We start from the raw sequence: 19,793 nt of genomic DNA on the forward strand, positions 1-19,793 counted from the left end.
CTCTCTCTTCTGCGCGTCGTTCTGCACATGCCTGTGATTCCCGTGTGAATCCCACAAGCGATTTTGCAGCGTGGCTTCGGCGATACGCTTTATACGCACGAATTGCCTGACGGTCAAAAATCCGAACAGCGCCTTTTGTAGCCCACATCAATGTCCATTTTTATCGCACTTCTTGTATTGTCTTTACTCACAAAATTTCGCAGTTTATTTTTTTATATTCATGTGTAAAATACCAATGTTGTCCCCTACTGATCAGATGCAATTCCCAGAATTGTGATATAATTTTTCCTTGCTGAGTTAGAGAGTTGTAAACTTGATAGTTTCGTTTTCTGAAGGTTTGTGTTTGGCCAATTGTTGATACAAAATTGACGATCTAAATAAAAAACACAACACCAATAGTCAATAGATTTTAAGTTTTTAACCTAATTGCAAGAAACCTCGTCAACTTTAGTACAGCGGTTGCCGAGAAAAACGAGTTCTCCTTTCACAAGTTTTTAGATAGGAGCACCCGAGCTAAACCTTCCTCTAAAAAAAGCCCCGCAATCACTAAATTGTTTTTGAGAGAAAATGTGCACTTCCGTCTCTTCGTAGCAGAGCTCTACGGTTACGGGGATGATGATGATGCTCTTAGTCGCTTTTGCTCTGTTTCTTGTCTCTTTATACGTAGGACATTGCTAAGGCCCAACCAGGATTAACATGGTTGGAACCATAATTAGTTTTTTTTTCTGAAAATAACGCTTGCAGTTAAGTACAAAGCTGGGATGCGTGCACTTAGATTAACGTGCTGACTAGAATCTTCACAGGCGTGCCATGCACAGAAGCAAGCGAACCAAATGAAAATTATGCGCACCTAGTAACTTGTCTGGAGCAGTCGAGCTTAGTTCCTGTGTAGTAGCGAATATCAACGGGTTATTTAGTTAGAGAATGTATCTTAGCGTAACTAGCACTCTCACTAAGCATATTTATTACGCTATTTTTACCTACAGTGCTTCCCCAAGTAAAAAGCTGCCCTGCTGCAGCTAGATTTTTTTTTTTTTGCCTAGTGCTGGTGGCTCTATGGTTATTAAAAGAACTTCACGAAAACACGCGAACCAAGCCTAAAGTAGACTTGCGTTGATGCACGGGGATTCAGTAAAAATACTAAATTAATTATTAGTAAGTAAAGTAAATTAGTAAAAGCGAGGGTACTGCTGTTACTTCAGTTAAGTGCGCCCATCCACCCAAGCTTTGGCAATCAACCCATATGTGCACAAAGTAGTGCCAGCGTCATTAAATATTTTCCACCTGTTTTCGCAAAACACATCTATTTAGTTCCAAGAACCGGCCAGCTGCTCAAGAAGGTCGTTACGAAGCCGCCAGCTTATCGTGCCAAGCCACACGCTCATCCACAAAAGGCGACGGGGCCGTTAAAGCAAGCAGAGAATAAGCAGCGGCCGAGAAAGAATCCCTAATTTGCTGCGTCTCGGATTGCCAGTGAAACGCGTTTCGCTCGAAACTCGTAAGTAAATGCCTACGTCTGGGCACTCGAGGATGATGTTTTATTGCTTTTCTCCTCACACTCACGCATGCATTTCGCTATGCTTAGGGCTGCATCTGAGCAGAATAAAACAAAGTTCTAGCCCGTTATTCACCTCATTTATGCTGCGCTGTGGTTCAGGATTGAATTCCTCTGTCCGTAGCTGGCTATTCCGTTGCGTTAGAGGGAAAAAAAAAATTGGCGCGTATCTTTCAAGCGCTATGACCGTACTATATGTGCAGTGATTCTACCAAAATAATGTTCATGTCGTCATAAATGCGGTAGACCTAGCTCGATCAGACACTCAATGTCTTAAGTAAACACTTCGTGACTGGAACATTGTTTTACCGATAATAATTAATTTAGATTTGGTGCATTCCAACGTGGAAGGAAAGAGGAAATGTCAGAACGAAATCTCACTACAACTTCGAAAAGTCACAATAGAAAGCTCGTATTGCGCGATCAAATAGTATTGCAAGCACGCCGAGGCGGAGAGAGCAAATTTAGCAATGCAGCACAGATGCCTTGTTTATACATAAAGCAACAGCTGGCCACATTTCGTTTTCGTATGAAGTCGATAATCTTCGTTACCAAGTTTGCGCGAATCATTTGATTAGTCACTGAAAGTGTCAGTTCTCGCATCAGGTTTAAAGCATTAAGTAAAGCGTTTTGATACCTATAGAGGAATGGTGTAACTATAACTGCTCAAAAGCATTACGCTTAATTCAAAATTATTGTCAGTTTGATTCGTTGTCATTGTCGATTCTTTAATCGAGTGCCAGGATATGAAAAGAAAGTCTTTTAAAGAAATAGCAATGAATGAATGTGTCTTCTTCAGTAGCGCAAGGGCCAGGTATGGCCAAAGAGCGCCACGCCAGTGTTAGTGATTTCGTGGTGGAATTATGAGTTATTGAAGTTGATCTGAGGTGGCTGTAAAGGGGCCCAACAATAGTCGCTGTAAAGTGCGTAAAATCTACGTGCAATAAGATTATGGCGATGAATAATGACGGTTGCTATGAGCCTTACACTGCATTGCAAAATAAATTTTTATGATATACAGAACATGTCAGATGCAAAAAATTGGTTACAGCACAACTGCCTCACCAGAGCCCATGAAACACGAGGGCTTGGAGGCATGTGCTATTCAGTACGACTATCACAGCGGCATCCTCTGAAGAAATAGCGAGACATTTGACATCGAGCTTGCTTTATTTTAAGTTATAAATACGTTTCGAGGTTTCCAATTCTAATGTTGCGCACAAGCTTATTGCCCGGGACTCGTGAATAATTTCTCACACTTGTGGTATTTTCAACGGTTTTCATCTGAAGTAGGTCACGTGAGCGCTTCTTGTACTGCGCCAGCATCGCATTGCGGTGGCCTCTGCCGAGAAATCGAGTACGTGGCGGCGTATTTGAGAAGCTGAACGAAAACGACAATCGCGAGCCTGGGCGCGTCCGAACGAGTTTGAGAGCTTTCACTGTCGTCAGATTTTGCTGACATTCCATCTTCACAGAGTTGAATGGTTGTCTTAATTTTTAGTTGCCTACCCGTTTACCGACCGCTTGCCTAATCCGTGTGGCGCGCTTAATTCGTGTGCAGTTTTTCACGCCGAGATTAACGAAGCATGACAGGGCTGGCGGAGCGCATCAGTCATCACTCTCTCTCCACGAGGAAGGAAGCAAAAATACATCGGCAAATATATAAAAAAAGGACAGTTTGAATCAAAGCAGGCTCATTTGCATGATAGACAAGACGGGGTTATGGCCAATTTCCGCAGCCGGTATGCCTCTTTAATTGTCTGTTTCTTTTCTTTTTTTCTTTCGCCGTACTCTTCTCACTTCATGGGCTCGATCGTTCAATTAAAGCGTGTTAAATTAAAACGAAGAAATTTATGAGACTGAAACGAAATTGCGCGAACTGCAGAACGTAATTCCACATTCGTAACTAGTGAAAGGAAAGTTGCACAAAGGCGAGGAATTCAGAAAGCAAGACTTATTATGCAAGCAGCCAAATACCAGGAGATGGTAACAGGGACATGTAGAAAACTCGAAGACCTGTTGATTGTATACAAACAAAAGAAAAATTTCCTTAATATTCCTCATGTGTCTCTAGGCGCTGCAGAAGACGCGCAGTAAAATTTCTCTACGGCAAGTTGCAAGAAGATATAAGTTCTTTACTAAGGCTTACTGATGTTATTGACGAACAGAAGCCTATCGTTTTTCAACCTCTAAGAGTATGTTGTATGGGTCCAAATGCCTCGTTCAGTGGCGCTAACTATGGGAAAAGGCGTCATTTTGTTCCAACATCAAGTCTACAAGGACCTACAAATGTCGCTCGGTTTTTATTCTACAGCAAATATTACACACTTTGGGCGCTTTTTTTGTTTACTCCTACTTTCGGCCTATCGACCATTACAAGCTGAGTCAGAGGACAGCCCTTTCGTGATTCGTACAGCATTACATGAGTATTAGAACACTACGCAACAGCCCTCACTGAATACGTAAGATAAAGATTAAAAAGAGGCTGTTAACACAATTTATGCAAATACAAGTACAGAACAATAAAATACAATATCTTCAAATACAGTGCTGAATAAAACTAAAACAAAACTGCGCGTACAATGCGCACCTACGAATGCATGTACAGTTCACAGTAACTTTACGTTACATCAAAATATTTCTACGACAGTGAGGTGTTTACCTATCGTAGTAGAAGTCGGCATGCAACTTGCTTTGAAAGTGCATGGAAGAAACGTACGAGATGTTGATGATAGCTGGAGACAAATGCGCGCACTGTGGGTCCCAAGGTCTCTCTCCCGCACAATATAACATAAATGATAGGTTATGACATGAATGTCGTGATGTACGTGTCATGTAGGTCATGAAACAGCCGCCTACGTCTTGGTGCTCTCATGGTTGTTTCGTTAACTTGGTAGGCACACTGCATCGCATAACATCGATTGCCACTTAGCGTGGGATCTGTCCGCTTTTCTTTTTCTGCATGCAACCTTCACTGCCCCATTGTTTAGCATAGCTTCCGGTTGCACCGTGCTTTGCAAGCAGGTCAGTAGTGCACGCCGTGGCTGCAGCCTGCGTGTGACGGCCAGGCTCTCAGCTCCGTGGTCACGGATGTCGTTCAGGTCATTGCGAAGAGAAATATTACAACGGACAGCAGCACTGCGCCTCCACATTGAAGTTTTGTCTTCTTTGCTACATTCGCAGACGAACAAATAACTAAATGTTGCGCCAATGCAAAACGAATGAAAATAAAATGATACGCGCGTACATTAACCGTTATATTTGGTGGTAAACGCGTCCTCACAAAGCTCGCATGGGGCTCGATGGACGGAAATCGCTCGGACCGGAAGCGCTTTCCCGTAGCGCTGCTCGCTCTTTGGATGTGATCTAAGTCAAGAAGGCCGAGTCGCAGAGGAAATAGGCGCGACCACTTCGAGAGTCGTTGGCACCGGCTAACAAGTAGTTCCAGGTCGAAGTCACGTGACCGAGTTTGGACGATTGCCAATCTTCCTGCACTCCATTTGGAGAGGGTGGCCGAGAGGAGGGCAAGGGGTGAGGGTGCGGGAGAGGCAGGGTGCGACGCTCCAGCACGAGAATGTGTGGTGATGCAGAGAAAACGCTCGTTTCTTCGGACATGCACTTGTGCAAGTGGTGCCGTGTATAGCCGCCGTAAACGATAATCGTTATTGACCAACCATATCCTGTGGCGCCTACTTATAGTAGATAGGAAATTAGTGCGTCGATATATATGCTACAGAGATGATTGCAGCACCTGTTCGGGTTCTGTGTTTGTTATTTTCTTTCCTCTTTGAGTATTTGCCCAGATCTTGCGTATACATCATACTGAAACCTAACATGAGGCTTTAACCTTGACCATTATAACGTCGTTCTTTCGGGTGCAGGTTGTTGTAGGAAACATAGTTCATACTTGGGTTCCCTCTTTTTCACTTGCGCCTCCGCGGGAAAGCTCTATTCTTTATGTTCATAAATTAAGACCCTCAATGGGGCCCGGTCACACATGAACGGGGAGACAGCCTTTAAATTTACTGTCATCGTCCCTCCCCTAGTTCGGCTTGACGAAGGAACTTATTCGGTCTTCCAACTACGCGTCGTCGAATTAAATTTTCTATAGTTATGACATCTGGCGTGTTCCCTGCTGCTCATAAACATTCCTAATTAATTTGCGTCGTAACTTCGGATGCCAAACTGCCTTTTCTTTGGTAGCCAATATTTATTGTTCATTCGCATTCTAGTCCCTCTTTCCTTTATCGCCAGTGCATGGCAGCAAACGGGACGTTTGTCCAGTTGACCTCCCTGCATTTTCTCTTTCTTTTTCTCTCTCTCTCTATCTCGCCTGATGAAGGATTCGCTCCTTTCTTCGGCTTGCATTATGCTTTTATGCCGATGCAATCGTTCCTTTTCCCTCTCGTCAATAAACAGTTTGCTACGGTGTATAAGAGCCTCAAGAGCGTTTCCTCACGAGGCCGCTGCTGTTAGCCTTGAATCTCAAGATATTTTATGCTTAAATATGTGTGTGTGTTTGCTTGAATGCTCTCGGCAGTGCTTTATTATCTCTCTTCTTACCTCTATACTTAACTAATGTTCGTGGCACGTGAATATTACCTAATAAACGCGGCTCACGGAAAAGATATAGAATAAGCTAAACTTCAGTTTTTTAATGTACTGGCTACCATTACTTTCCGTTTAGGCTATAAGCTTGGCCAGACTGTTTCATGAAGTTCTCTAGCTTCTGGCTTGGGAATAATTCACAAATCTATTGTAACAAGCGAATAATTAGGATTTTACGCTGCCAGTTTAGCAAAGCTCATGAGTCACCTTCAGTTGAGGTAGCTCTCAGAATGGAAACGCTTGCTTTTCTTCTTTTTCTTTTTTTTTCACTTTGCAACACGTTGACGGACACTTTCGTCACTTAACATGTGTGTAGACACAAACACTGCCTACTGTTCCTCAGCAAGAACCTCTGCGATGCTTGCCTGTCTACAGTGGCATAAAAGTGAAGCTCAGGCTATTAGATTCGTGCCCCATGGCTTGCGAGTCCAAACTGCCACCTTTGCAAACATACGAAGCCGCCGAGAACGCTTGCAATATATGCTTTAGATTTGAAATCTTTTGCTCGTAGAAAAGCTCGACCGCAATATTTCACTTTCAGTGGCCGGTATTTTCCACCGGTGAAAGTCAGCCGTAGCAAAGCCGTGCTTCGTTCTCCTAGAATTTTTATAGAGTTTCCAGAATCGCGAGGTCAGGATATGTTGACGCTTGATGAAGCCGTTATGGGCACCTCTTTTTTATGAGACTGCAGTGCCTACTAGGAGGTGCCATACTTGGGTTGTTCCTGGTGTATTTTGTTAACGCGTAGCTGTTAAACGGTTCCCCATATTTTATTGAGTGTTTGGTTCGTTCCCATGAAGCATCGCAAGTGAGAAACTGTAAGCGAGACTTCTAACTGCATCATATGGAACACGTAATCGGATTTATCTATAAAGAGAACATTTATCTTAACGTATGAAACTGACCGAAGTGTGACGAACTGTAGAATTATTCCAAAGAATAGGGACCTTGGCCAGTTAGAAACGTAGCACCAAAAGGGCATAAACTAGCAAAAACATGCGCAGGTTGAACAGGGAATGACCGAAAGGCGCTGCTGTGCCCTTTTTGTGTCATCGGCTATTCTATGTCCTTTACGCGCTATTAGTAGTGAGTCTTCTGGACCAGATTATAAAAGACAAATAGTGTTCAATGCTCTATCCGAACACGTGACTTTCGCCGAACAAATTCGCGTTGCTTTTGCAGAGAATTACAACTTCACAAATACAGAATATTAACTAACGCAAACTCTCTCAACTACCAATGCCGAAAAATTCATCGCGATGCTTTATGTCCGGCTTCTTCAGGCGTACTTTTACGAACCGCATGTTTACCAAACGTATATGATCGCTGTGTTGAACCACGCCATCGACTTCATACACGATCCTAACGTAGACGCATCATAGCAGGCTTATAATTAGAACAATTCTGGGCGGCTTATACAAATATTCAATAAAGACTACGCCTTACAGGAGCACGTTTATGCTTCATTTTCAACGCCAAGCGATCAGATAGTGAGGTGGTTTTCCAATTCAAGCTGGCAATTCACAGACGTCGCTACTCTTCGTCCAGTGGAAAATGGGCACCTCCAAAATAGTGTACAATACGCACACATAGTGCGTCTGACGATGCACGTCACATGCTTGCGCAGCCAAGAGAACTTTCCACGTACTGTAATTAATTACGCACCCAAAGGCATAAAAAGTGGTGTCCCAGTAACCTTGCATGAACTGCCATCAAAAGTAAATCTTTCGGAGAACGAGTTAGAACGTCTCTAACTCTCTCCGCAGCAGGCGACGGCAACACGTTCGAGTAGCGCACAAGGCGGCTTGCACAAGTCAGAGAGGAGGAAAGGCTCACGGTCCGCACTTTCCTCCTCGCCCGATGAAAAGGACTATAGACTCGAAACGTGACCATGTTACACACATGTTGCACGCACTGCTTACTTATTCGCGCAGGTAAATAAAGAAATAGAAGCGATAAAAAAAGTTTTACATTCCTTCCCGAAAGCCTGGCCAATGCTTCCATATAGTTAACATCGCAGATGTTCCTTCATTCAAAACAGCAATCTACCACGCAATTGCCTAACATTTTTTTCTTTAGGACCCTTTTCGCGGAGTAGTTTGCTCAAGAAGAACGAGATGGCGCTTTCGGCGGCGCGCCACACGTTGTCTCAGGCAGAAGCTAACGAATGCGAAGCTATAGATTGCCGCTTCTACACTGTTATCGTGCGATCAGTTGTCGGAAATGCAACTGGGTGATCGCTAACGCACTGTGATTCATTCATGCTACGAAATGATTAACTGTAGAGGAAAGAAGTGTGCTGTAATTGACTCTAAAAATAGTGCAAGCATACTAAGGATGGGCATGAATCTGTGAGGCCAAGTTCACGGGCCGCTGCTATACGCACAAGGACTGCTTGCGTTCCCGGTCCTTAGAGATACATGTCCCTTTTTTTAGGTTAAAGCAAATTCACTCATGCGCTAGCGCTGTATGGCTAACCTCCAAAGTAGAGACTTCAATCCTGGAATGACTAAAACGATGAGTACAATACGATACACGATGACAAAGAGAGTCGCGCCGCTTCCTGGAATAGGACGCTTCTCGCACGCTATATGCAAACATCCACTCCAACTCAACTACTCAACTAGTTGAGTAGTTGAGCGCATACAACGTGGCGTCCTTAGCAATGGCAAAACAGAAAGCCATTTGTAGCACAGTTACTTCGGAAACATTAAATGAACGAGTAAGTGGCAATGCTCAAGTCTCAAGTCAGGCCACGTGTTATACCTTACGGGCGTGGATATTCATCTCTCAAATTTTCCGCGCGTCCTTATTTTTATTTCTGTCAGAGTGGCGTACGGCTATGCTTCCTAACGAAAATATTCGCTAACATTTCCCTTATTAGACTACACCACACCATCTAAGTTTTCATTGATGACAATTTAGGGTCCCTAACTTCAACCTGTAGACAACTGTTTCCATATGACTTCACTGCAGGGTAGTACTATAGCGAAATAAGTAGGCCACAAAAGAGGATAACGAACCTACATCAGTGTCAACATTTGGAGAATGCTGACATCTCTAAATGTAATCGTCGATGCCTTCGATATCATTTAAGCAATTACGTTCGCATTTGTCATTAAACTTTCACCGCCGATTGCTTGGTCTATTACGGACGGTTTAGAGACAACCGATGATGTATTTGAACTACCGAACGGGTGCCAAGAGAAGCGGAGTACATTCAAGAGAGAGAGAGAGAGAGAGATGTAAATGAGAGAAAGGCAGGCAGGTTAACCGGAGCTAAGCCTCCAGTTTGCTACCCTGCACTAGGGGAAGCGAAAGGGAAAGTAAAGACCGAAAGACGAGTGGGCACAAAAAGAAAGAAGTAAAGTGAGGGATGACAGAGAACTATGCGCTGTGATCAAATGAGGAAACATGTTGGTATAAGGACGGTGTCAGCTAGCGCAATAGTACAGAGAGAGGTCGGTAGAAGAGGCCTTCGTCCTACAGTGGACATAAAATAGACTGGTGCAACTGCTTCTGCTGCTGATCAAGATGACAATCATCACCACCTTTAATTGACAGCGCATAGTGGTGCAAGCAATTGAATTCTTGCAGAGCAGCGCACAATAGCACAAGGACAGTGAAACGATAGACGCTAGCGCTGCCCGCTTCATCTCTCGATTGGTCTGACGTCATTCCGCGCTGGTTTTCAGGAATGCAGGGGACAAACACGCCCAAACCTGGACTCTCTCAAAGAAATAGGGTTTCCTCGTACCGAGACATCGGGGAATTGCTTTGGGGCAACTTAATATTGTCACCCCCCCCCCCCCCCCCCATGCGCTCAAGCCCAAAGCAAGGACTCTACGACATCCCTAGCCTATCGTCAGCATACTGCCGGAAACTAATCTTCCACTAATATGTTCCTGTCGGCACAGAACGCAAGTCTCCACACTTGGAAATTAGCTCCCCCGTCAGTAAATCAGGCGGCTATCACTGGAGGCTGTCAGTGCGGCCGCTTGGTAAGGTCACTCCTGGCATGGTTGTCGGCTGGGCAATGTGTGTTTACGCCGAGGGCCGTACCTTGCGAAACCACGGAGAACTTCGCCCGAGTATGCTCTAATTGCGACGTAGCTATAGTCTTGCTCAAACGATTAGGCACAGGGCAGTGAGTGGCCTGGTTGAGTAATCAGCGCCAAAGGGTCTCCAAGTCATCACTTTTCTCGACTCGTAAATGGATTATGAATACTCATTGTCACAGTGATGTAAAGTATATTCGAGAGAAATTTCTGTATTTGGTTATAGAGTCACTAAAGAAAGAAAATGAGTCAGTTTATATTCATGCGGTATATTCTTGAAGAACTCTACTTTTGCTGATTTCTTGGCAATGGGCTGGTTATGAGAGAAAATGAAAGTATAAATGTCACTTTTAGAATTTCGAAATGTTTTTTTTTTCTTTTGCGCGGGGGTAGTTCTGGTTTTGATTACACAGTGATCACATTAACGGCACGTCTAACGACACCTATGTTTACACGACTCACATAGGGCTTTTCTTTAATCTCAAGTTTATAACCACACTTCCATCAAACTGGCATTACAAAGCAAAGAAAGCACTTCGATGCTTCATCGATGACGCTTATACGTGCAGATTATTGACTTGATCCCACATTGTTTGATCACAAGTGCGTCATTTGCGCGTGGGGAACAATTACATATTTGTACCTCGTACATCCGCAGGTATTGCTTCCACTGAGACCCTTTAAGACCGCATATAATCATTCGTTTCGAGAATGGTGACAAACGTTCCTGAAATAAGGCACTCGGGCGAAGCAAATGCAGGCATGTTTTGCTAGGCTAGATCCGCCTGCAACCAACGACGTCTTATAACTCTTCCGCCTCCTTCGTATCAATACGTTTTCATGGAAGTTGTTTTTGTTTCAATGTACTCTAATCCTTCTTTTAGGCTCTAGAAATCATTGGTAAATATGACATTGTTCTTTTTTTCTTTGACATTGCACCGGTAGCAATTTAAATTTTCCAGCCAACTGCATAGAGAGAGAGAGCAAATGATAAAGGAAAGGTAGGGAGGTTAACCAGGACTGAGCCCGGTTGGCTACCCTACACTGGGGAAAGGGAAATGGGGACGGAAAGATTAAAAGAAGAAGAGAAAGTCTACTGGGTATATCGTTCGGTCACTCAGTTGGATCACAGGCGCTGACTCAATCCAGTTGCCTTCAAATATCGCAGCAGAGCTTTTGTGGCCTTTTGTAGCTGCGATATGCGAGGCCATGGTCCCAAGATCTTCTTCAAGGTGAACGGTGTTCTATCTAGCTGATTGAGAGCTGTGCAGAGGTCATGTCTTTCGTTTTGAAAAGATGGGCAGTAGCACAGTAGATGTTCTATAGTTTCCTCGGCACCGCAGGCATTACAGTCGGCGCTATCAGTCATTCCAATCAAAACCGTATATGCATTGGTGAATGCGACGCCCAAGCGTAAGCGGCACAGCATTGTTTCTTCATTTCGCAGAAGCCCTGGTAACAGCCGCAGTCGCATAGAGGGGTCGAGGGAATGCAATCGTTCTTGGGTGAATTCAGGTGTGTGCCACTTCTCTAATGTCATACGGTGTGCTACCTTGCTTAGGTGTTGGGCTGCGTCGCATAGCCTATCGCATAGCCAATGCGATAGGCGCCCAGTGCGCGCGAAATACAGCCGCAGTTCTAGCTCAGTTTCTGCAAGGAGTCCACTTCCGCCTAGTTAGGCAGTCTTACATAAGTCACAAAGAGCGCTAGTCCTAGCAAATGATGGTAAATAGACGGTTGTAAATGTTCCCAAACTCGCGAGTGACCATTTCTGAGCTCTGCGCAAGTGGACGTCTCACTAGCAGCAGCGCCAGACCATCCTTGCGGAGAGGCCGAGGCGCGAAAATCCAAGGCGAGACACCCTGGATACCCAGCGAAGAGTTTTTGCGAATCTGCTCGCATTATGCAGCAACCCTCGATCCACGCCATTTGCTGGATGCGACCCCCCTACTTCCTCTTCGCAGGCAGCTCGCTAGACTGACCGGCACGACTTGGCTGGCGTTGGTCATTTCTTCGCGTCTCGTAGCCGCCTCCCTCAGCCCGGATTCTTTTTTTTTTCTTGCGGAATTTCGTCGTCACCTTAAGTGTACGCCCCCCCCCCCCCCCCCCCCTTGGAGCCTCGAGGCTGTAGCGGATGATGACACCAAATTATGTTTAGCCCCGTATTCAGAAATGCATCTTTACTTGAAGCCCATGCTTGACTGGATGCAGATGACGTGTGTCGCTAACGCGCCGAAGAAAATGCAACGAGCACCTTGGGCAAATTCACGCCAGGCGTGGTTTAGACCATGTGGAGCATGGGCTTCAAGATAAAATGCATTCCTTAATACGGGGAGGGAGGAGGGGAGGGGGAATACTCGCGACGTGGTCGCTGCTCTACACGCCCTCGCCTCTTACGCAGTTTAGTGCAATGACCCGCGAGCTTCCGTAGTGGACAGTATAATCGCAATAACGCACGCCTGACACGACGTTGCAATGGCGGTTACTCTTCTACGTCGGTCCGTTGACCAGAGTTGCGCTACATGCTGGCAGAAGCGGGTAGTTTTGTGAGATATAACGATCAACCGAATAACTATCTTCTTTTTTCTTCTTTCTGAGCCGTGACTCTTTAGTGCACCATCGAGCCAGCCACAGGCGAAGCATCATGAAAAAATACATTTAGGAGCTAGAAACCAATACTTTCAAGGAATGACAGACCGTCTTGCGGATAAGCTTCAACAATTACTAACAAAGAGCAACATTTTCTCATGGGCTAGTCTTGTTAGAACAAAAATGTTTTTCCCCACTCTCCCAGGTTCGGCGGGTACGTTTTGTTGGCGAGAATGTCGGCGGATATGTTTGTGAATATATAAATGAAGGTTACCTGCCCGCCGGATGCAAGTAGCAGCGAACGACCTTAAATAACCCTTGTATGTGGTCCGGCAAAGTAGGGCCAGTACAGGCGACTCGGTCCTCTGTAACAGAAAAAAACCTCTTGCGTAAAACGAGAACATATAATGTCAGATCACAGATATGTCTCTAAAGAACACCGAACTACTAAGGTGACAGCCAAATACAGTCCCCAGATTCTTCGACTTATTTGGTTCCTTTTTTCTTCTAGACTTAGCCATTCCGTAAGTGCAACTGCTTGGGTGCTTACTCTTGGCCAATACTCCAGAATGGGTATCGGCCACTGTGGCAGAAGAGGTACAGAATCGGTCACTGTAGCTCAATATATTCGCACTTTGTTGTACGCACACCTGTAATCGTCATTCTTATGTGTACAGGCGTCACAGACTACTGTCTTCTTTGTGGCATTGCTGCACAGACATCTGGCATTGTGCTCCCTCCACATTTGGGGTTTTCATTTCGGCGTAGTTTATGAGCAGTGTAGCGCGTAAACATAAGTATTCTAGGATAATAAGGTTACGACCTTTTTTGTCAGATAAATAAAAACAATCCGCGAGATCACAGATTGCGTAGAGGGAAAGAAAAAACAATATCGCCCGCATCGCAGTTCGTTGTTAAGCATTTAATTGTGCTCTTCGCTAAAGCTTCACTTAATATAGATGCTCCCACCTCTGTCGAATATGCGTTTTCTTCTTTTTTTGCATTGATCTGGTCTTTTTTGCAACAGTGAAAGTTTTCTTTTTCTTTTTTGATTCAATACTCCGTGTAAAGCGTCTTTGTGGTGCGCCAGCACCACGCTTCTCATCAGGCTGTTCAGAGCGTAGCGTGTCTTTTTTTTCGTATTTTTTTCAATCATGTACGAGGATCGCGACTGGTACTACAGAGGCCGAAGCAACGTTGTTATTCGGCTACTCGCAGACAGAGGAGGGAAAGAGATAAGTAGAAGGCAGGGAGGTTAACCAGAATAACGTCCGTTTGGCTACCCTACACCGGGGGAATGGGGAAGGGGGAAACAAAGATAACAGGGCGAGAGTGAGAGGAGGGAAGAAAAGAAGGAAATTAGGGTGAGTTCGCTGACGTGTGTGGTCTACAGAAATTGCATTAATAGTCACAGATGGTCCCACAAGCCCGTCGTCCTTAAAAAGCACAAAAGCGCCTTCACCGCTTTATGTGCTGACGGGCGATGGGGGCGGTGTTCCAGCAGCACCTGCGCAGAAAGCGGCCGATTGTCCAGTTTTTAGAAAGCTTTGGCAAGTTCTTGTCTCTCTGGGGTGTATCGTGGACAGTGGCACAGCAGGTGGTCGATGTTTCATTCGGTGCCACAGACCTCGCATGCTGCACTGTCAGTCATTCCAATTAATGTAGAGTATGCTTTTGTGAAGGCAACTCCTAACGAAAGGCGACAGAGAAGCGTAGCTTCACGCAGAATGCGAGTTCGATAATAATGAGGATGTTTGTGCGTGCGTGCGTGCGTGTGTGTATAGGGAAGGGTGTAATTATGCACGCCCGAATTGCTAAACTAATGAACCCCTCACATAAGTGACTGTTTCCCAATCTGACAACCACAATCGCCCCCATCCCGTATGCTGGGTATTCCAAGCGTTCAAAAACTTGCAACGCTTTTTGGAAGCGGCAAAAGAAAGCTGCTTCAATACAAAAGAAAGTTAACAAGCTTGCGCTTTTTCACGAACAAAATGCTAAATTCTGCAGAGAAAAATATAATTCGCGAATGAACCAGAAATATACGAGCAGAACAAACAGCAACAACTTTTTTTCCTTTTAGCAGGAGCTCCAATTGTTTCGCTCTGAATGAAAGCTTCTTCGTTACAATAAATCGGGGTGGACATCTCGTGGTAGAACAATGGGTTACGGACAAAGGTCCACAAAAAAACGAAGAGAGATAGAAAGATAAAGGGACGACACGAGATGAACCATTCGACTGACGTCGACCTGCTTTGGTCCGAGCGCTTTCAAGCATGAAAACTTTTCCGTGGTAATTTCCACGAGAACATCGTACGGTGCTCTTTATAAAGTTTCACTCTTTTGCAGAGCGGTGCCCGCTCTTGAAATTCAGTGAGGAAGCGGGCACCAAAAGTGATGAAGAGGGGTGTAGGAAGTAGCTTGGTGACTAGATAGCATGGTTATTGTAAATATCTGAACCATACAAACATTAAACAAAATAAAGAAAGACATCGAGTTTCAAGACAACGAAAGAATTTGTTTACGAAGAACGAAAACAATGAAACGAATGAAGCACAGAAAAATTTTAATAGGGAGTCCATGGCTGAGTACTGGCATCAACGAACATTGCTGCAGAAGGTTCAAAACTAGAGTGTAACAGTGAAGAGATGTGATCAAGAGTCGTGTCAGTGAATATAACGCAAAAATGTGATATACGCGTTATCCAATTTGTTTTCTGTCATTCTTCAGAAAATCACATAAATGAAGAAATATTCTATATTACTTGTCTCAAACCTGCATTTTCGAAAAATCGGTAAGCAAAAAAAAAAGCGATGAATAAACGACAGATCCGTGCCAGCAATTTTGAATTCGCACAAACTCATTAAAAATGGCAATGACAATGGCAGTTAACACCGGTAATCGCGATGATCTAAAAAAACGTTTAATGTTCTCGGTTCGTTTCTTACGGTAGCTTTTGCGTGTATTTACTCTTCGCATTCACTAGGTTTTCAGTGCAAGTGCTTCCCTAGGAAATGTTAAATTGATCGTGTTCATTGCAGTATTGGATCACATAACCGGAAGGAGAAAACTGGATCAAAAGCGATTCTTAAGTGAGTTTTTCCTTCCATGAGAGAGGTGGCACTGTGCACGAAGAAAGTAATCAAGTAACCTTCACAAATTACGTATCAGCTCAAAGCAAGCCCTCCGCCCTCCTAAAATCACGTTCAGCAAGAGCAGCTCAAGATTAGTGAAGACAATGACTGACAGACCACATGACATGGTAGCTGCAAGAGGACACGGCCTCAAAGAAATAAAACGGCGACGTCATATGTAAGCGTTTGTAATAATATTTACCAACGATAACCAACGAAAGTTAAATGCTTCATTTGAATCAATCATGTGACATCACGCATGCGTGTCCTTCCAAATTAGAGGTAGCCGAGAGACCGAACAAAGTTGGTCATCGCGGTTAGTGTACAACACAAAAAATCAAAAGCTTGGGCGGCACTGAAGAGAAAGTATGGCGCGATGCTTAGCGGAAAGCTTACGAATACAGCTGTGGTTAGCATTACGATGAAACGGTGTTACTATCCGTAAAAAAATCGCTTAGCGCGGCGCGCGCTACATTTTTGTTGCAACACAGGCATGCAGAGAAGCACTCTTCCGGGCACGGCACCGCACTCTGTCTTCGCCTCTAGCTTTGTAGATAATTTCTCAATCCACGAACAACCCGTGTGCAATAAGGCAGGCATAGCACGATTTCTTGCTGAGTTATCAGTATAACATACTACCTCCATGATGGCATGTTGTTAATGAGAGCTTCTCTTTAGACCAGATCATTCTATCATGCCAATCGTTTCCTCAGCAAGTGCCAAGCGCTAAGCGTAAGGGAACGTGTACAGAGACCCTGCTTAATGCAGTGTCGCATCGGAAGCTTTTATCGGGGCATACCTGTTTCTCGAGACCGGTTCCGGTGATCAGGACAAGAGTTGCCTAACAGAGCACGTTACTGCTGCCATTACTCCCCCGAAAGAGGCCCGAAAAGCCTCATTTGCATCACGAAATCCAAGCGTGACGGTTGCCCATTCGATGTTGCAAGTGTATAGTGCCGTCTAATTGCAGGTCGTCTTGTGGATCTGAGTTGTAGTTACAAGAGTTTGTGCAACATAGAATGATCTCAACGTTCTCATGCGTTCATGTTTGGGGATGGTGTAATCAGAGAAGCATGCATTCGAAGAGTACCAGAGGAGCCATGATATTATATATATATATATATATATATATATATATATATATATATGTGTGTGTGTGTTCGCAACTTATGCCTATGCAACGAGCCCGTAATACATCCGCACGGAAACGCACTTATAGATATATGCTCCTTCTCATTTTGGCGTCTCCTTGGGGTAAATGATAATACTTTGAACTATGTAAGGGTTGCATAACTTAATGAGTCTATTGGGTGGTGCTTCATTCTGTACTTTTTATATATTCTTACAGATTATTTCACGCCCTATGTAATAGTGAGACCGCAGTTTTCTTTTTTCGTTTTAGTTTCTTTTTTCCTATCTCGCTCGTTTTCCTCTTCTTCTCGGACACCGAGGTTCGACAGATGCTGAAAACCAGTGTTAATTTATACCGTGATATTTACCAATTGACAAATAAATAGCCAAATACCAAGAAAGCTGTGCATTGAGCGCACCGTACAAATTAATAACGTTTCATCGTTGAGCTATAGGTTCGATCGTTTGGGCTTCCATTTTTATACCGGTCAACGCTAAATCACACTGTCGTGTTTATTACTTAATCACGCGGTGTCAAAGTGGTGCATATCGCTATTATGTTGAAAAGTCGACGCAGTAAGCTAGCGGCAGCGAACAGCGTTTCCCAGCAGTTAGTTTCACATATGCCATACGAACCAGTAGCGGCAAAATGGCTAAGTTTTAAACGGAAGTATTCGAGCAGTTAGCGCGTGCGGTTGACACTCCTTCATCTTTCGTATACACTTGCTGACATATCTCAGCGGCTGTGCCATTGCGCGGCTGAGCACAAGGTCGAGGGTTCGAACTCAGCACCGGCTGCTGCGTTCCGATGGGGACGGAATGTAAAACCGCTCGGGAACTTAGACATAGTACGTGTCAGAGAACGTCAGTTGTTCTAAACTATCCCTAGTGCCCCACTGAAGCGTGTCTCGTACTCCGACCGCAGTTTTCGTGCGTAAAACCTTATGATTTATTTTATCATCCCTAAAAGTTTTTGGGCAGCGCATTGCTATTGCCGTGGCAGAAATACGTGCCCTCATCTAAGGCCGGTCATTGACGCAAATAAAGACGCCCATAGCGGTCACGTGATGGAACCGTTGAACAAGGGAGTTCAGCTCAGTACTGCGAGGACACGGTGAACGCGTACTGTAGCTCAGCAACGAAGGAATAACGACTGTTGCCAGCTCCGGAGCTGTTCGTATATGAATTCTCCTTTAGCGGGCTCTTTGTGTGAACCATTCTGATTCGGTTTTTTTCCCCCAGCGTTTTGTTTCTTTGAATTTCGCCACGCAGCAATGCAGGTGAGCATAACAGGCCCCACTATATAAGGCACCGAGATCTCCCTAAATACCTTTACCAAAATTTGGACCGTGATTGCGACGGCCTTCGGTCCAAAATATTTCCCAGCGTGGCAACAAAAGCGACGCAATAAATAACTCTCGCCACATTGTGGACGTTCTCACGAACTGTAGTGCTCGCTTACCCCTTATAAAAACTTGGTCTGCTAATGTAACCAATCTGCCTGTGTTGTGCATCCTGTATTCTGGTAAGCCAGTGGGAACCACCGACAAAAAAACGAACGACGACGAGGTGAAAATAATGTCGCTATAGTTTCTCGCCGTGCTACTATAGCGGTTCTAGGATGTCTGATGTGCACGCTTCTCACATTAGACTATACTTCCAATTCGCCCGCTTCACCAGCCTTCTACAGTTCGATGCTTTTTTTATCGGCACTAAAGTGCACCTCTTCACTAGATCTTTTTAAAAAGTTGAAGCCGTTTGTTCTTATTCGTATCAAACATAACTGTGAGTAGAATAAATTTCAGGTTATAATTATTCAGAAAAGTAGTCGCAATGAAGAAGCGCTATCCCCGCCCTGTGTTACTACCGAAACCATTACCGTTTATCTAATGGCTTGTGAAAGATCAAAGGAACGGTTAAGGAAAAGTCGTGAATATATGACAGCGGTTCTCGCAGTATTGGTGTATGCTGCTTGTATAAGTGAAACAACTTTTTGCAGGTATCATTCGTAGCGTGGTCTTACTGGACCTCAGTAAGGTGTCGATGCGTGTCAGCAACGGTGATTTCTCACGGTATGTATACAGCATCGCCCTTGTACGGAAAATAGGTTTAAATATATGCTTGTTTAGAAATTCGAAATGGTAAAGCCTAATAAATTACGCCAGACGAATGTCTGAAGCGACAAATTCGAAGGTTAGACAAATCTGTGGACTACTTCTCATTCCAACTGCAGGTGAACAATACAAGCGCCAAAGTTCACTATAGTAATTTTTTTTAGCAGCAAGCTCATCATTTAAAGTTATACGAGAAAGGTAAGATTTTACGGCGACGGAAATCCTTGCGTGCACAAGTCAAACTGGCGACGTACTCTATGCTGACTCACGCTAGGCCGACCTGACACCAATTTCGGTCTGCGGTCTGTCGGCGACAGCGTTTTTTACCTCGGCGTCGGCGGCTCTGTTACACTGTAGCGACGCCGAGCTATCCGACGACCATCAGATTGTCTCCGTTTCCTCTAAGTCGTTTCCTCTAACGCTTCCTCTAAGTCGCTGAGTACGCTTTGCTTGAGTGTTATTCCATGAGCACTGTAACTTATAAAGCTTCCCTGTCTGACAGAGTGCTGTGAAGTTTTGAGACTACCCTGCATGGTAACCCAGTGGCTTTGGGGTTACCACGCTTTGGTATTACCCCCACTACCTCTTGGCTCCTAACCAGATC

At 44.5% G+C, this 19,793-nt stretch overlaps 2 long non-coding RNA genes across 2 annotated transcripts in view; both read left to right on the top strand.

Moving 5' to 3' along the window:
• Positions 1-19,793, top strand: part of LOC140219895 (uncharacterized) — a 234,931-nt gene that overhangs the window by 191,980 nt on the left and 23,158 nt on the right. The gene's annotated exons all lie outside the window — the stretch shown is intronic.
• On the top strand, positions 562-19,148 carry LOC140219894 (uncharacterized). The gene is made up of 3 exons (XR_011896162.1): positions 562-1,498; positions 15,852-16,122; positions 19,075-19,148. It is a non-coding gene; the product is annotated as an uncharacterized lncRNA (long non-coding RNA).

Source organism: Dermacentor andersoni, chromosome 8 (assembly GCF_023375885.2).
Source record: "Dermacentor andersoni chromosome 8, qqDerAnde1_hic_scaffold, whole genome shotgun sequence".
Classification (NCBI taxonomy): Eukaryota; Metazoa; Arthropoda; class Arachnida; order Ixodida; family Ixodidae; genus Dermacentor; species Dermacentor andersoni.